At 34.3% G+C, this 15,079-nt stretch overlaps 1 protein-coding gene across 1 annotated transcript in view; it reads left to right on the forward strand.

Moving 5' to 3' along the window:
• Positions 1 to 11,579, forward strand: part of LOC112921065 (uncharacterized) — an 88,250-nt gene extending 76,671 nt beyond the window's left edge. Inside the window, exon 6 of the mRNA XM_072767887.1 lies at positions 1,435 to 11,579. The gene's annotated coding sequence lies outside the window, so the exon portion shown is untranslated. The remainder of the gene's footprint in view (positions 1 to 1,434) is intronic.
• The last annotated feature ends 3,500 nt before the right edge of the window (positions 11,580 to 15,079 follow it).

The following is a 15,079-nucleotide window of genomic DNA, read 5'->3' on the forward strand; positions in this document are numbered from 1 at the left end:
AAGTTTTGAACTGGGGGGTGTGGTTTCCACTTTCATTATAATGAGAGCATGCAGTGTGAAGTATGAAGGAGATAGAGAAGGAAAGACTGGAGGCAGAAATTTCTTAGGAGGCTATGGTAGCATTCTGGAGAGAGGATCTGGGCTCAAACAAGAGTGGTCAAGGTGCTTAGAGATAAAAATTGGTGGGAACTGTAGTTCAATTGCATAAAGAAAACAAGAAAAAAATCAAGAATGACTCTCAGATTTATGGCTAAGGAAGTTAATTGTGATTCATTAATCTAGGTGATATAAAAAGAAAGCAAAGGGGCAAATTCAGTTTGGGGCCCACTGAGTTAAATACACTTTGAGGAAATCTGAGTATATATATTAGAGATTGGATAGATGGATCTGGAGGTAAGGAAGAGGATATGAATTAGGGATAGAGATTTGGGGTGATTAGTAATTTGGTTATAGTTAAAACCAAAGTCATGATTAAGTGAGTTGAGGAGAGGATAAGAAGGTGGTCCTACCTCTTCACTCCATGGGCCCAAATTATTTGGGATGGATATGGGGTACTTATAGAGTCTACCTATTTCCATCCTACACAGCACTATGTTCACTCTTTCTCTATTAGAATATAGCTGTATACTTTATTTTTTATTTTTAAAGATTTTATTTATTTATTCATGAGAGACACAGAGAGAAAGCAGAGATATAGGCAGAAGGAGAAGCAGGGTCTCTGCCAGGAGCCTGAGGTGGGACTCAATCCCAGGACCCCGGGATCATGACCTGAGCCAAAGGCAGATGCTTAACCACTGCGCCACACGGTTGCCCTAATAGTTGTATAATTTAAACTTGAACTCAATCTCAGGTTAAGGAAGTTTCTCCTATTGTTTCATACAAATCAGTGTATTATCAGAGTGTAAATTAGAGGCAAAATTTGAATTGTAGGCCTTAAGACATAACTAATGCTGACAACATTTTTTATCTGTAATAAACTCAGTTGACTAAGGCCCAAAATAATTATTTAGAGACTGAGTAGAAAGTATTGATATCACTTACCAAATCATTGTCCTAAGCTCAATATAGGTCTAAGACCATAATTCTAAAACATGCATTCTCAATGAAGGCAATAGGTGTCCCCTCCTGGAGTGGGAACAAAAATTTGTTCTTTTGGGGCAAAAATCGTAGATATAACCATGGTGGTCCTCCATGGCTCAACCCTACCTGACAGAAATCTTACTTCTTAGTACTTAATTTTTCTTATTACAGAGAATTTAAATCAAGTTTTTCTCCTTAGAGGCTAATAATGAAAAAAGAAAAAGGCTAGGAAATACTATTCTCCAGATATTAAGAAAATAATTTGTAGAAGAAATTAATTTTAGGTATCTTCCCTATGGTGTCTGAGATGGACTGACTTGTCTTTTTTTTTTTTTTTTCTTTTTTTCTTTGTAGAATTCATTCAGCCAAGAGAATGGAAGACAATCACTTGACCTAATTGTAAAGTTTTTGCCACTGTTTGGTGTAGGGATTACAGAAAATATGGGCATCTAACTATATAAGCCTTCAACTCTGATTTTTTTTTGGTCCATCTGACACTAAAAATATCCGATTATTTTGGGTTTTAGCCAACATATGAAATAAATATGTATCAACCTATCATTGGCAATTTGAATATTAAATCTATACCAACTCTTTGAGCTTAGGGATTGAGTCTTTTATGTAGATGGTGTGTTTTAATCAGGATTTTTAAATTATGAAAATGGAAATATCCTCTGCATATAAGTGCAAAAAGAATCCAGGGTAAGGTTGGGGAGCCAGACTTGAGCAGGTTCCAAGCTAGATGAGGCACAGCCAAGATCCTACCACAGGCTGCCTCTGTTTAGGATACTGCTGCTTGCACAATTGCCACTGGACACTGCCACTGCAGCTGTTGGCAGCACTGCCCTGCATGTGTGCCATCAAGAGACTAAGTTCCAAGCCACCACAGCTGCTGCGATGACTCTCTGACTCTGTGCCTGTGATTGTCATGGTCCAGGCAGGAGCCTCTGCTTGGGTCTGCTCTACCAGCCAGAAGTTAGGGAATATTTACCATTACTCTTGGTGAGGTGAGGTGAGGTGCCCTGCTCCCATCTTGAGAAAATGCCAAGAATTCCTTACAATATCAATAACTAAGATCTGAATAATGCTTTGTGTTTGTAGAGTGCCTTGGAATATTTTTCATTTGATTCTTAGTATAGCACAAAGTATTACAGTTTTTGAAATGAGAAAACTAAAGTTCAAAGAGGTTAATTGACAAGTCAACAGTTGCAATGTCAAGGAAGAAATGAAAAATTTTGAGTGGCTGTCATATACTAAATATAGTCCTAGATGCTTGCACATACAGTATCTCTTAAAAAATGTTTACTTTAAATATTTTATTTGACCATATATATTTACATATTAGCTTTTGAACATGTAATCAATATTAAACTGTCAATAGATAGTTTACTCTTTTTCTCCTACAAAGCTTGAAAAATCAAGTATATGTTTTCTATTTACAGTACCTCTCAATTAAGATACTAAATATTTGTTGGATATACTTCCTCTGTATTTATATTTCATAAAATGTATGGTTGAAAACAAAGATTTGTATATTCAAGTTCAAAACAGTTTCTTTTTGCATTGGCCCTATATATACACACATATATATACATATATAAAGCTGTGCATAATTAATTAATATATATATACACATATAGTTGTTGAGTTTGGAGATAAGTATATATCTGGTAAAAAAATTACCACGATCTGTGCCTTCAGCCTATCACTTCCAGTGATTTCTCCCTGTCCTCTTATTTTATAATTGTTATTATTTTTTGAGAAGAATACTTAAAATCTACCCTCTTAGCATATTTTAAGGTATACAGTACTTTTAACTATAGGCTCTGTGCCATACAGTAGATCTCTAGGGCTTATTCATAACTGAGTAACTGAAACTTTATACCCTTTAACCACTACCTCCCTGTTTCCATATCTTCCCAGTCTCTGGCAATCATCATTCCATTCTGTGCTTCTGAGTTTGACTATTTTAGATTAATCATATAAGTAGTATCATGTAAGTATTTGTTCTTCTGTATCTGTCTTCTTTCACTTATCACAATATCCTCCAGTTTTATTCATGCCAAAAATGGCAGGATTTTTTTTAAAGGCTGAATAATATTCCATTGTACGTATATACCACATTTTCTTTAACCATTCATTCATCCATGGACACTTAGGTTGTTTCCATGTCTTGGCTATTGTGAAAAATGCCGGGCAATTAACATGGGAGTATAGACACCTCTTTAAGATCCTAATTTCAGTTCCATTGGATATGTACCCCAAATAGGATTGGTGGATCATATGATGTTTCTGTTTTTAGTTTTTTGAGAAACTTGTTTTTTTTTTTTTTTTTATAGCAGCTGCACTGATTTACGTTCCCACCAACAGTATGCAGAGATTCCCTTTCCTCCACATCCTCACCAATATTTGTTCTTATTTTTGGGTAATAGGTGATATCTCATTGTGGTTTTTGGTTTGCATTTCCCTGCTGATTAGTGATTTTGAGCATTTTTTATAAGCCTATTGGCCATTTATATGTCATCTTTGGAAAAATGTCTATTCAGTTCCTTTGCCCAATTTCAAGTTTGAGTTTCTTATACATTTTAATATTAATCCTTTATCAGATAATGGTTAGCAAATATTTTCTCCCATTCTGTAAGTTGCCTTTTCATTTTGTTGATCATTTCCTTTGCTGTGCAGAGGCTTTTTAGTTAGATGTAGTCTCACTGTCTATTTTTATTTTTGTTGCCTGTACTTTTTATGTTTTATCCAATAAATCATTGCCAAGACCAATGTCAAGGGAATTTTCCTTATGTTTTCTTCTAGGAATTTTATGGTCTATGTGTTTAATACATTTTGAGTTAATCTTTGTCTATGGTGTAAGATAAGGGTCCAATTTTATTCTTTTCCATGAGGATATCCAGTTTTCCCAACACTACTTATTAAAAAGAATATACTTTCCCATTGTGTATTCCTAGCTCCCTTATCAAAATCAGTTAACCATGTATGCATAGCTCCATTCTGAGCTCTATTCTCTTCCATTGCTTTTATTATGTATTTCTGTTTATGCTGGTACCTTGCTGTTTTGATTACTGTAGCTTTGTAATATATTTTGAATTCAGAAAGTGTGATGCTTCTTTATTCTTTCTCAAGATTTCTTTGGCTGTTTGGGTTATTTTGTGGTTCCTTACAAATTTTAGGATTGTTTGTTATATTTCTCTGAAAAAAATGTCACTGGGATTTTGATAGGAATTGCATTGGATCTGTAGATCACTTTGAGTACTATGGGAATTTTAACAATTATAATTCTTCAATCCATGAACATGGGTTATCTTTTTATTTGTGTCTGCTTTAATTTCTTTCACTAGCATTTTACAGTTTTTTGTGTATAAATTTTTTAAGTTTATTCCTAAATATTTTAATTTTTTATGATTTTGTAAATGGGATTGTCAATTTCCTTTCTGGATAATTTGCTGTTAGTATAATAGAAGTGCAACTGATTTGTGTTGATTTTGAATCAATTTTTGCAGTCTTTAGGATTTGCTAGATATAAAATCATGTCATCTACCAACAGAGATAACTTTGCATTTTCATACTCTATTTTAAAATGCCGTTTCTTTTTCTTGTGTAATTCCTCTGGCTAGGACTTCTAGTACTTTGTTGAATAGAAGTGGCAAGAGTGAGTATCCTTCCCTTGCTCCAGATCTTGGAGTAAAAGCTTAGTTTTTCACCATTGTGTATTAGATTTTAGCTGTGAGCTTTTCATATATGGCTTTTATTGTGTTGAGGTTAAGTTCCTTCTACCTAATTTTTAAGAGTTTTCATTATGGAAGAGTATTAAACTTTGCCACATGCTTTTTCTTCAAGATAATCATGTGATTTTTACCCTTTATTCTGTTAATGTGGTGTATCACATTGATTGATTTTTTTACATATATTTATATTGAACCATCCTTGCACCCCAGGGATAAATCACATTTGGTCATGCTGTATGATCCCTTTAATGTGCTGTTAAATTTGGTTTGCTAATATTTTGTTGAGTGTTTTTGCATTGGTGTTCATCAAGGATGATGATGACCTATAGTTTTCATTTCTTATGGTGTCTTTAGCTTTGATACTAGGGTAATTGTGGCCCTGTAAAATGAGTTGGAAGTGTTCTTCACTCTTCTATTTTTTGGAAAAGCCTGAGAAGGATAGAAATTAATTCTTTAAATGTTTAGCAGAATTTGTGAAGTCATCTGATTCTGAGCTTTTCTTTCTTGGAAGGTTATTTTATTACTGATTCAATATTCTTATTTGTTATTGGTCAGTTCAGGCTTCTATTTTTTTCTTGATTTGATCTTAGTGGATTGTATATTTGTAGAAGTTTATCCATTTCTTCTAGGTTGTCCAACTTGTTGGCATATAATTTATCACAATAATTTTTTCACAATAATATCTTATAATTTTTTCTTATGATATTAGTTGTCTCCTTTTCCATTTTTCATTTTATTTATTTGATTCTTCTTACTCTGTTGATTTTTGTGTACCTTTTCAAAGGATCACTATTAGTTCTATTGATTTATTTATTTTTATTCTTTATTTCATTTTTTTCTTCTCTAATCTTTATTATTTTCTTCCTTCTGCTAACTTTGGCCTTAGTTTGTTCTTTTTCTTAGTTTTTTAATGTGTAATGTAAGGTTGTTTATAGAAAGTCTTTTTTCTTTCTTTTTTTAAAAGATTTACTTATTTTAGAGAGAGTGAGCATGAGAGTGGGGAGAGGGAAAGAGAGAGAGAAGCAGACTTCCCACTGAGCACAGAGACTGACATAGGTCTCAATCTCATGATTCTGAGATGGTGACCTGAGCCAAAATCAAGAGTCAGAAGCTTAACTCTCTGAGGTCCCCAGACATCCTTTCTTCTTTTTTTGATGTAGGCATTTATCACTGAAATTTCCCTCAATACTGCTTTTCGATGTATCCCATAAATTTTGATACATTGTGTTTTTATTTTCATTTGTCTTGTGATGATATTTTGTAATTTTTCTTTTTGATTTCTTCTTTAATCCAATGGCTATTTAAGAGTGCTTAATTTCCATGTATTTGTGATTTTTTTCATTTGCTAATGTTACTGAGTTCTAGTTTCATTGCATTGTGGTTAGAAAAATTCCTTGAAATGATTTTGATCTTAAGTTTGTTGTTTTGTGGCCTCACATGTGATGTATCCTGGAGAATGTTCTGTGAGCAATCGAAATATGTGTGTTCTGCTGCTGATTGGTGGAATGTACTATGTAAGTCTTTTAGATCCATTTGGTAGTGTAGTTAAGTCTGCTATTTCCTTCTTGTTTTTGTCTGTATAATTTGTTTATTATTTTAAGTGGAGTACTGAAGTCTCCTATTATTGTATTGCTATCTATTTCTCCTATTTCAGATCTGTCATTGTTTCCTTTATGAATTTTAGTGCTCTGATGTTGGGTGCATATATCTGGTGCATGTATATTTATAATTATTATATCCTCTTGTTGAATTGATCCTTTAAACATTCTGTAATAACCTTCTTTGTCTCTTTTAATAGTTTTTTACTTAAAAGTGTATTTTGTCTGACATAATTATAGTCACTCCTGCTCTCTTTTGGTTATCACTTGCAAGGAATATCATTGTTCATTCCTTCACTTTCAGCCTACAAGTGTCCTTAAATCTAAAGTGGATCTCATGTGGATAGTACATAGTTAGATATGTTTTTCTTTTCATTCTACCACTCCATTTCTTTTAATTGGTGAGTTTACTTTATTTACATTTGAAGTATTATTGATAGGTAAGGAGTTACTATTGTCATTTTGTTGATTGTTTACTGTCTGCTTTGTAGGTTTTTTTGGTTCTTCCTCTCTAATTTGGTGACGTTTTTTAAAAAAAATAGTGATACACTGATTTTTTTTTTTCTCTTCACCTTTTTTTTGGATCTGTTGTAGGCTTTTTCTTTGTGGCTACCATGAGGCTTGGATAAAATTTATTGTTGTAACGGTCCTTTTTGAACTGTTGTTAACAGCTGAACTTCATTTGCATAAGAAATTTGACACCTTTCTTTCCCTCCATACATACTTTGCTATTGATGGTCAGAATTTGCCTTTTTTATATTCTATATTCATTAACCAATATTTTGTGTTTATAGTTCTTAATATTTTTTAACTTTTATAGTGTGTTTAAAAGTGATTAATGCACATTTGTTCAGTATTGTATTATGCTGTATTTGCCTATATATTTGATTTTACCTGTGAGCTTATACTTTCATGTGATTTTATGTTGCTATTTAGTATCCTTTTTGTTTCAACTTGAATTCACTTTAGCAGACTTTGTACATCAGATTTAGAGGTGACAAACTCCCTCAGTTTTTCTTTGTTTCAGAAAATCATTATTTTTCCTTAAATTTTCAAGGACAGTTTTGCCAGGTGTACTATTATTTGTTGGCAATTTTTTCCTTCAGCCCTTTGAATATATCCTCTTACTTTGTCCTAGCTTGTAAGGATGCTAGAAGAGGATTATAGGGACTCACTTGTATATGATAAGTCACATTTCTTCTGCTGCTTTCAAAATTCCCTTTGACTTTTGACAATTCATTTATAATAAGTCTCAGTGTAGATCTCTTTAGAGTCACTATATTTGGGATCTTTTGGACTTCATGAATTTGGATGTCCATTTCTTTGCCCCGATTTGGGTAGTTTTCTGCCATTATTTCTTTAAACAAGATTTCTGCCCTTTCTCTTTCTCTTCTTCTTCTGAGATTTCCATATACAAATATCGGTCTGCCTGATGATTCCCCGTAAGTCCTGTAGGCTTTCTTCACTCCCCTTTTTTTTTCTTTTTTGTTCTTACGCCTGGGTAATTGTAAATGACTTTTTTGAAAGTTGGTTGATTCTTTCTTCCACTGTTGAAGCTCTCTATTGACATTTTCAAGTTAGCCATTGGTTCTTTAGCTTCAGAATGTGGTTCTTTTTTATGATTTTTATTTCCTTGTTGAACTCCATTTTATTCATGTATAGTTTACCTCATTTAGCTGTGTTCCCTTGTAGCTCACTGGACTTTTTAAAGGTAATAGTCTTGAATTATTTGTCAGGCAGTTCTTAAGAGTTTCTTTTCCTTAGGGCTAGTTACTGCTGCTTTATTTTGTTCCTTTGGTGGTGTTATGTTTCCCTGATTCTTTGTGGCCCTTGTAGCCTCATAACATTGGTGTCTGCATATTTGAAGAAATAGTCACCTTTTCCATTCTTTAAAGACTAGTTTCTTCAGGGAAAACCCTTCACCATTGAGCCTGGCCTGGCCAGAGATTCTGGGTAGGTCGTTGGTAGAGTCTGCAGGTAGGGTGTTTCTGATGCCTGAGTCTGTATGCAGGTAGGTCTGGCGCTTAGTCTCATAGGGACCAGTTGGGGACCACTGGAGTGAATGTGGAGTGCAGGTCTATGAGGAGCAGGCCTGGAGCCTGATATACAGTGACAAGCTCCACCCTGGGGTCCACTGGGATGGGCCTGGAGCCTAGGTCTACAGAGGCTGCCCTGGTGCTGAGTTTCACTGGAGTGGACCTAGTATCAGCTTCCATAGCAAAATCAGACACTCTTTTTCACTCTGTTTTCCCCATAAGAGAACGCTCAGGCAGAGGGGATCTCTCTCAGCACTGTGATGCATGGCCTTGGGGGAAAGGTGATGCAAGTAAAATGAAACCATTCTTCTTATCCTCTTCAATGCATCTTTTCTCATTTCCATACTCCACTCAAGTGCTGTAATCTGTCACCTGGATTCTGGAACTCTTGTGAAGGTACTCTTTATCTTTTGGTGGTTTTCAAATTTGCATTTTTGTGAAGGCATAAGGGCTTGAAACTTCTGTCATCTTGCTGATGTCACTGCTACACACAGTATCTTATTTGATTCTCACAAAATTTTATGATGTAGTGTAGTTATCCTGTTTTTCCCCAGATGGTACTAGCAAGTGGCAGAACTGGGATTTGTTCCCAAATCTTTTGACTCCAAATCCTATTCTCATTCCATGGCCCAATGAGGTTACTTTCATTCTTTCCCTCCCTCTTCTGATATTTTTCATGTCCTTTTAGTACCAGCTAATATCATACTACTCTTGCATCTCAAAAGTTTTTATTGAATAAATTCATCTGTAAAACTTTACCCAAAGCATGGGGATGGAGGGATATTCTGTAGTTATTTTTAGACAGTTTTTCTCTAGAACATTGCTCAATATAAAAATGCAAAATAGAAATAGATTTGTGTCTATTTGTGACTTCTGTACTCTGGAGATCTTTCCATGTCAAAGATGTCATAAAAAAGGTAAACATTACCAAATGCCAAAAATGCTAAAAATGAAGTGTATTTGTGTGGTATATATTATATGTAATCTGTGACTCACTGTTAATCGTAGTTTCTACTATCCCTTCTCTACGCATGATCCCCAGAAGCCTTGTTATGTCATGTAATTTGCTTATGTTATGGGGAGGACATTTGGTCACTCGAGCACTGCAAAAGGATAATGGCTAACCTGCAGTCACTGCCTAGTCTCTTTCTACTATGATAAACACCTGAGAGTCGAAGGATGTCAAATTCCAGCAGTCAAACTCATGATTTGGCATAGAATTTAGCTTTGTTTCCTGTTGTTATTCTTGCTGACTCTCTGCATTTCCAGATTTTAGCATAGAGTTGAGAGGACTTGATGGCTTACCTGTGTTTCCTTTCATGCCTTAGTTTATTTTTCCAGATTTAGTCCTTGACACCTACATCTCTAGGATTGCTCAGGATTCTTTGGCTGTATTTCCTCACCTACATTGTCTTTTTGATTTTCTCCTATAAGTACTCTAATTATTTCTAGGATTTTGAGTTAAAGAAGTCTGACCAATTGGATATCTACTTAAAACTAAGGAAAGGATTTACTTGGGCAGGCCTGGTTAGTCACTTTTCCTTCTTTTCTCCAGCACCTAGGTCTTAACTTTATTTGGTATGCCTAACTCCATTGTTCCTTCCTACAGCAATTCAGACAAAGAACAGTTGAAGATATCTCAGAAAGTTTGTTGACCTCTGGATTATAAGAAGGTAACTTGAAGAAAAGCCATTTGGCCTGACCAGGGGACAGGAGTATAGGGCTGGCTTAATGGATAAGTGTAAAGGTATTATAAAGGCACTTGATGGAACTACTGTTTAAAAGTTTCCATTTTAATTTGTTTTTCTGATAGCACAGATATGCTAACTGGCTTTTAGATTTGTGGTTTCATTGGTTTCCTGAGAACAGATTCTCTAATTCAGAGAGGTTTCTTCCCGCTATCCTTTTCATTGCTTAGTCCAGTGGATTCTATGCCTCTGAGATAAAGAAGGAGCTCGCAGGGGAAGTAAGAGACCTAAACCCTATAGAACTGAGTTTGGTTACAAAACCAAACTCTAGGGGCACAAAAGACAAAAGCTAAATGCTGGTGGTTAAATTATAGCCCTAAAGGAAGATGGGAAGTACAGTTTTAATCATTCATTTGTTAAGCATTTATTGATTTATTGATGTGTCAGACTTAAGATAAATAAGATCAAGGACCTCTCCCTACAGTCTTATTGACATAGACTCTCAAACTAGTAAGTCATAATGTAATGTGGCAAGAAATATAACAGGTTATGTTAACCAACAGGGAGATGGCATTCAAGCAAGAACTTGAAGATAACAGACTCCACTTAGGACTCTGTGATCAAGTTTTCCTTCAGAATTATCCAGGCAATTATGCTGAGGTAACACGATGGAGTTTCAACCACTGTTGACACAATTAAAGCTTGGGGTATGAGTGTGGGTGGAAAGGTAGAGCTTGAAGATTCCAGGAGGAAGTCCGGATTAAAGTGATGTCTTTATTTCAGAGGGTCATGAGATGGAGCAGCAGATGGGGCTCTGTGCTCAGCCCAAGATTCTCTCCCTCTTCCTCTGCCCCTCCCCCCACAGGCACACATGTTCTTTCTCTAAAATAAAATCAAATCTTTTCTTTTTTTAAAGATTTTATTTATTTATTCATGAAAGACAGACAGAGAGAGAGAGAGAGGCAGAGACACAGGCAGAAGGAGAAGCAGGCTCCATGCAGGGAGCCCGTGGGACTCCATCCTGGGTGTCCAGGATCACACCCTGGGCTGAAGGCAGTGCTAAACCGCTGAGCCACCTGGGCTGCCCATAAAATCAAATCTTTAAAAATAAAGTGATGTTTTAGTGGAAGAATGTGTATTTTTATATATAAGAAAATCTTGTAAATAGTTTTATTTTCTAAACATCAATAAAAGGATTTAGAATTTGAAAATATGGAGCAATTATATATGTACAAGAATGTGTTTGTATAGATGTATACACATTCACACCACAAATACAAAAATATATATATAACATTTTTTTTCACAGAATTACTATTTCAACTCTGAAACTTTCTTTTCACAACATTACTAAATATGCAAATACTAATTGGCTTAGATTATTATAAGAAAGGGTGCTAATAAAATAATAGCCTATTTTTGAAGCTTGATTTGTACATATTAAGAAAGATTATAATTTAAAAGATTGTGAAGCTTTGACGCATGAATTAGAACATAACCCAAAATAAATTATGACTAATGTAAGAAGTTTCCTAAAACACAATTTTCTTATATTCCAGAAAATTTTTTTTACAACTCAAAAAAGATTGTAAGATATTCTACAACATACTCATTACTTTAAGTCTGTAGTTTTAATTGTTTAGTTGGGAAATGAAATACTTTAGTGATATAAGTGCTGAAAAAATGTCTTAACAAAAATTGAGAATCAGAAATACATGCATACTTTAAAAATCTACTTTCCTTGGTCCTTCCCAGACCCATCACATCAGATCCTCAGGAGCAGGTATGAGTATGTACATGTAGATTTTTCAGACATGACATCCCTGTGTAAAGTACCATTGCTGATAGATGTTAGATGTTATTGATTTTAAGCTCCATGAGTGCAAGAGGTTGGTCTTATTTATTTTGTCCCTAACAACTGACATATAATGGGGTTTGCAGAGTGGATGGATGGGTGGATGGATAAATAGGTTGACTTGCTCTTTTTTAGATTCATTTAATTCTTTTTTTCTATTAAATTCAGACACAGTACCAACAAGTTCTTATTCTGGCACTAGGAAAGGAGTGTTTGATCTAAGTCCTTTGAGCAGATCTAGTCTCTGCTTAAAGGTCTCATTCTGTGGGGGTTTTAGACCTTGGCCTTTGTCCCTGTGAGGCTCTAATTGTAATGTACTAATGAGCTGCAGCTGCTTCTACATTTCCTCCTTTTCTGGGCTTCTCCCTTTTCTGTGCTCTTCTATCCTTGTGCTATGGTCAAGGATGTTTTCTAGCTGGGGCGGCAGGAACTTACATGTCTCAACTCTATCTCCTCAGACTCCTCCCCACAGCTACAGAAAGCACTTTCTTCCCCTTACTATGTGGCAGGAAGCTGCCGTTTTGTCATATCTTGCATCTTCCTACTCTATAGCTTATGAGAAAACCTCTGTTCTAGTCTTCTAGACTTGGTCCACAGAGAGTTAAAGGATCAGCTTTGGAAGATTTCCAAAAATAAGCAAAGGAACTGATCTGAGACCGATCCTCCCTCAAGTGCCTAGCTCTTAAAATTTAAAACCAGAATTTTCATGATTATTTCTTTAACTTTGAATCATTTTAAGATTTATTTTGAAAATCAAAGCTCGAAAATGATTTCTCTATTTTAGATTATTGCTACTCAAAGTGTGGTCTACTTTAAGCAGCAGCATTTCGGCCTACCCCAGAACTTGTAAAAATACGGAATCTCAGCCCCTATCCTACCTGCTGAATCAGAATCTGCACTTAAACAGCCTCCCCTGGTAATTTGTATGTACATTAACATTTGAAAAGCAGCCATTCTTGGTGATTTTTGCTCTGTATCATCTCTGCTACAATAAGTTGCTAGTGACAGCTTTACTAGGCATTGAAAATGCTCCAGAAAATTATGTGTATTGCATCCCCAAAGCCAGAACCATACTTAATGAGAAAACACCTGCCAAAGACAGGAATAAGACAAGAATGGCCAATATCATTATTACTATTTAAAACCATTTGAAATTGTCATCTAGTGCCAATAGAGAGAATCATATGAATTAGAAAGAGGTAAAATCATCTCTGTTTACAGATTATATATCTGGAAAATTGAAAAAATCATTGAAAAAATCTAGCAAAACATTTAAGAGAATTTAGTAAAGTAGCAGTTTATGAAATGAATATATGAAACTCAACAATTTTCATATATAAAAATAACTGATTGGAAGTTAAAGACTCCTTTTATAATTGCAACAAAAAGAAAAAAAAAGTACGTAGGCATCATTCTAATAAGGGATGACTGAAACACATATGAAGAACTTTTAAAATATACCAGACCGACACAAAAATAGCCATAAACAAATAGTAAGCAATACCATCAGTTTGGATAGGAAGACTCAATATCATAAAATTTTCTTCTGGTGATACACATTTTTTTTCTTGAAGCTAAAGAGCAAATTGATTTTATATTTCATTTGTAAAAGCAATTAAACATAAATAGACTGGAAAACCTTAAGAAAAACAGTGAAGGGGGGCTATATCTTAAACCAGATGTTAAAAAACATATTACAAAGTCTCTATAATTAGAAGAAATTATATTAACAAGTGAGTAAACAGACAAGCTAATGGAACCAAATAGAAAATCCAGAAGTAAACTTAATTGCACATGGAAATTTAGACCATAATAAAGGCAAGATCTGAAATCAGTAGAGAAAGACTTTTCAAAAAGTGATGTTGGTGTTATGCTATATGTTGGAAAATTGAATTTACATAAAAAATTAAAAAATAAAGGGCACTTGATGGGATGAGCACTGGGTGTTATACTATATGTTGGCAAATTGAATTTAAACAAAAAAATTAAAAAAAGAAGCAATGTTGGGACAACTGGATAGGTATATGAAAAAAAAAGGATTCATCTGCATATTGTATACTGTTGTAAATCTGAATAGGTAAGATATCTGAATGTTAAAGATGAAATTGTATAAATACTAAAAGAAAACATGAGTGAATCTTTCATTACATGTGAGTGAGTGAAAATTTCCCAAATTAAGGGAAAATTTTGATAACTTGCCTACATTTTAAAAATCCTGCATGGCAAAAAGCCATTAAAAGCAAAGTAAAAATACAAGTGACACAGGGGGAAATATTTACAACTTCTCTCACAGAAAGTAAATATCTCTCATATTTAAAGAACTTCTACAAATTGAGAAGAAAACAAATAACCTTATAAAACTGGTCAAGAAATACATATGCATAGTTCACAGGAAAAGAAAAGCAAATAATGCTTACAGATACAAAAAAGTGCTCAAACTTGCTCATAATAAAAGAGTTGTAAGTTAAAACTATATTAAAATACCATCTTTCATCTATGAGATTGGCAAAAATTAAAGACTGTAACAATTGCATTTTGTTGGCAAGACTGCAGAGAAATAGGTATTCCTCCAATACTTTACTGATGAGAGAGTACAGCCCTGGTGGAGGGAACTTGTCCATATCTAACAATATTGATAAGCATTTATGCTTGACCCAGGATTCCTACTTCAAGGACTCTTTCCTAAAGATTCACTGGGGAAAGTATGGAATTACATGTATAAGGCAATTCATAGTAGTACTAGTTTGTATTAGCAAACTAGAAAACAATTCAAATGTCCAACAATGAGGCTAATTGAAATAAACTATGGTGCATATGGTCCTCCTCACAGAATGGATGACCAGGAAATAGTTAAAATAAATGAAAATTATATCCTTTTCTGGATATTTTAGGTGAAAAAAATAAAGGGCAGAACAATGTCTATAATATGCTACCTTTTATCTAAGAAGGGGGAGATTATAAATATATATTTGTATTTGCATGTATTAATAAGACATTGGAAGGATAAACTACTATAAATAGTTGTCTGATGAGGGAAGTAACAGGATGATGGGGATAAAAGTGGATATTAGATTTCTTTAAATAT

This window comes from Vulpes vulpes, chromosome 8, assembly GCF_048418805.1.
Source record: "Vulpes vulpes isolate BD-2025 chromosome 8, VulVul3, whole genome shotgun sequence".
Lineage (NCBI taxonomy): Eukaryota > Metazoa > Chordata > Mammalia > Carnivora > Canidae > Vulpes > Vulpes vulpes.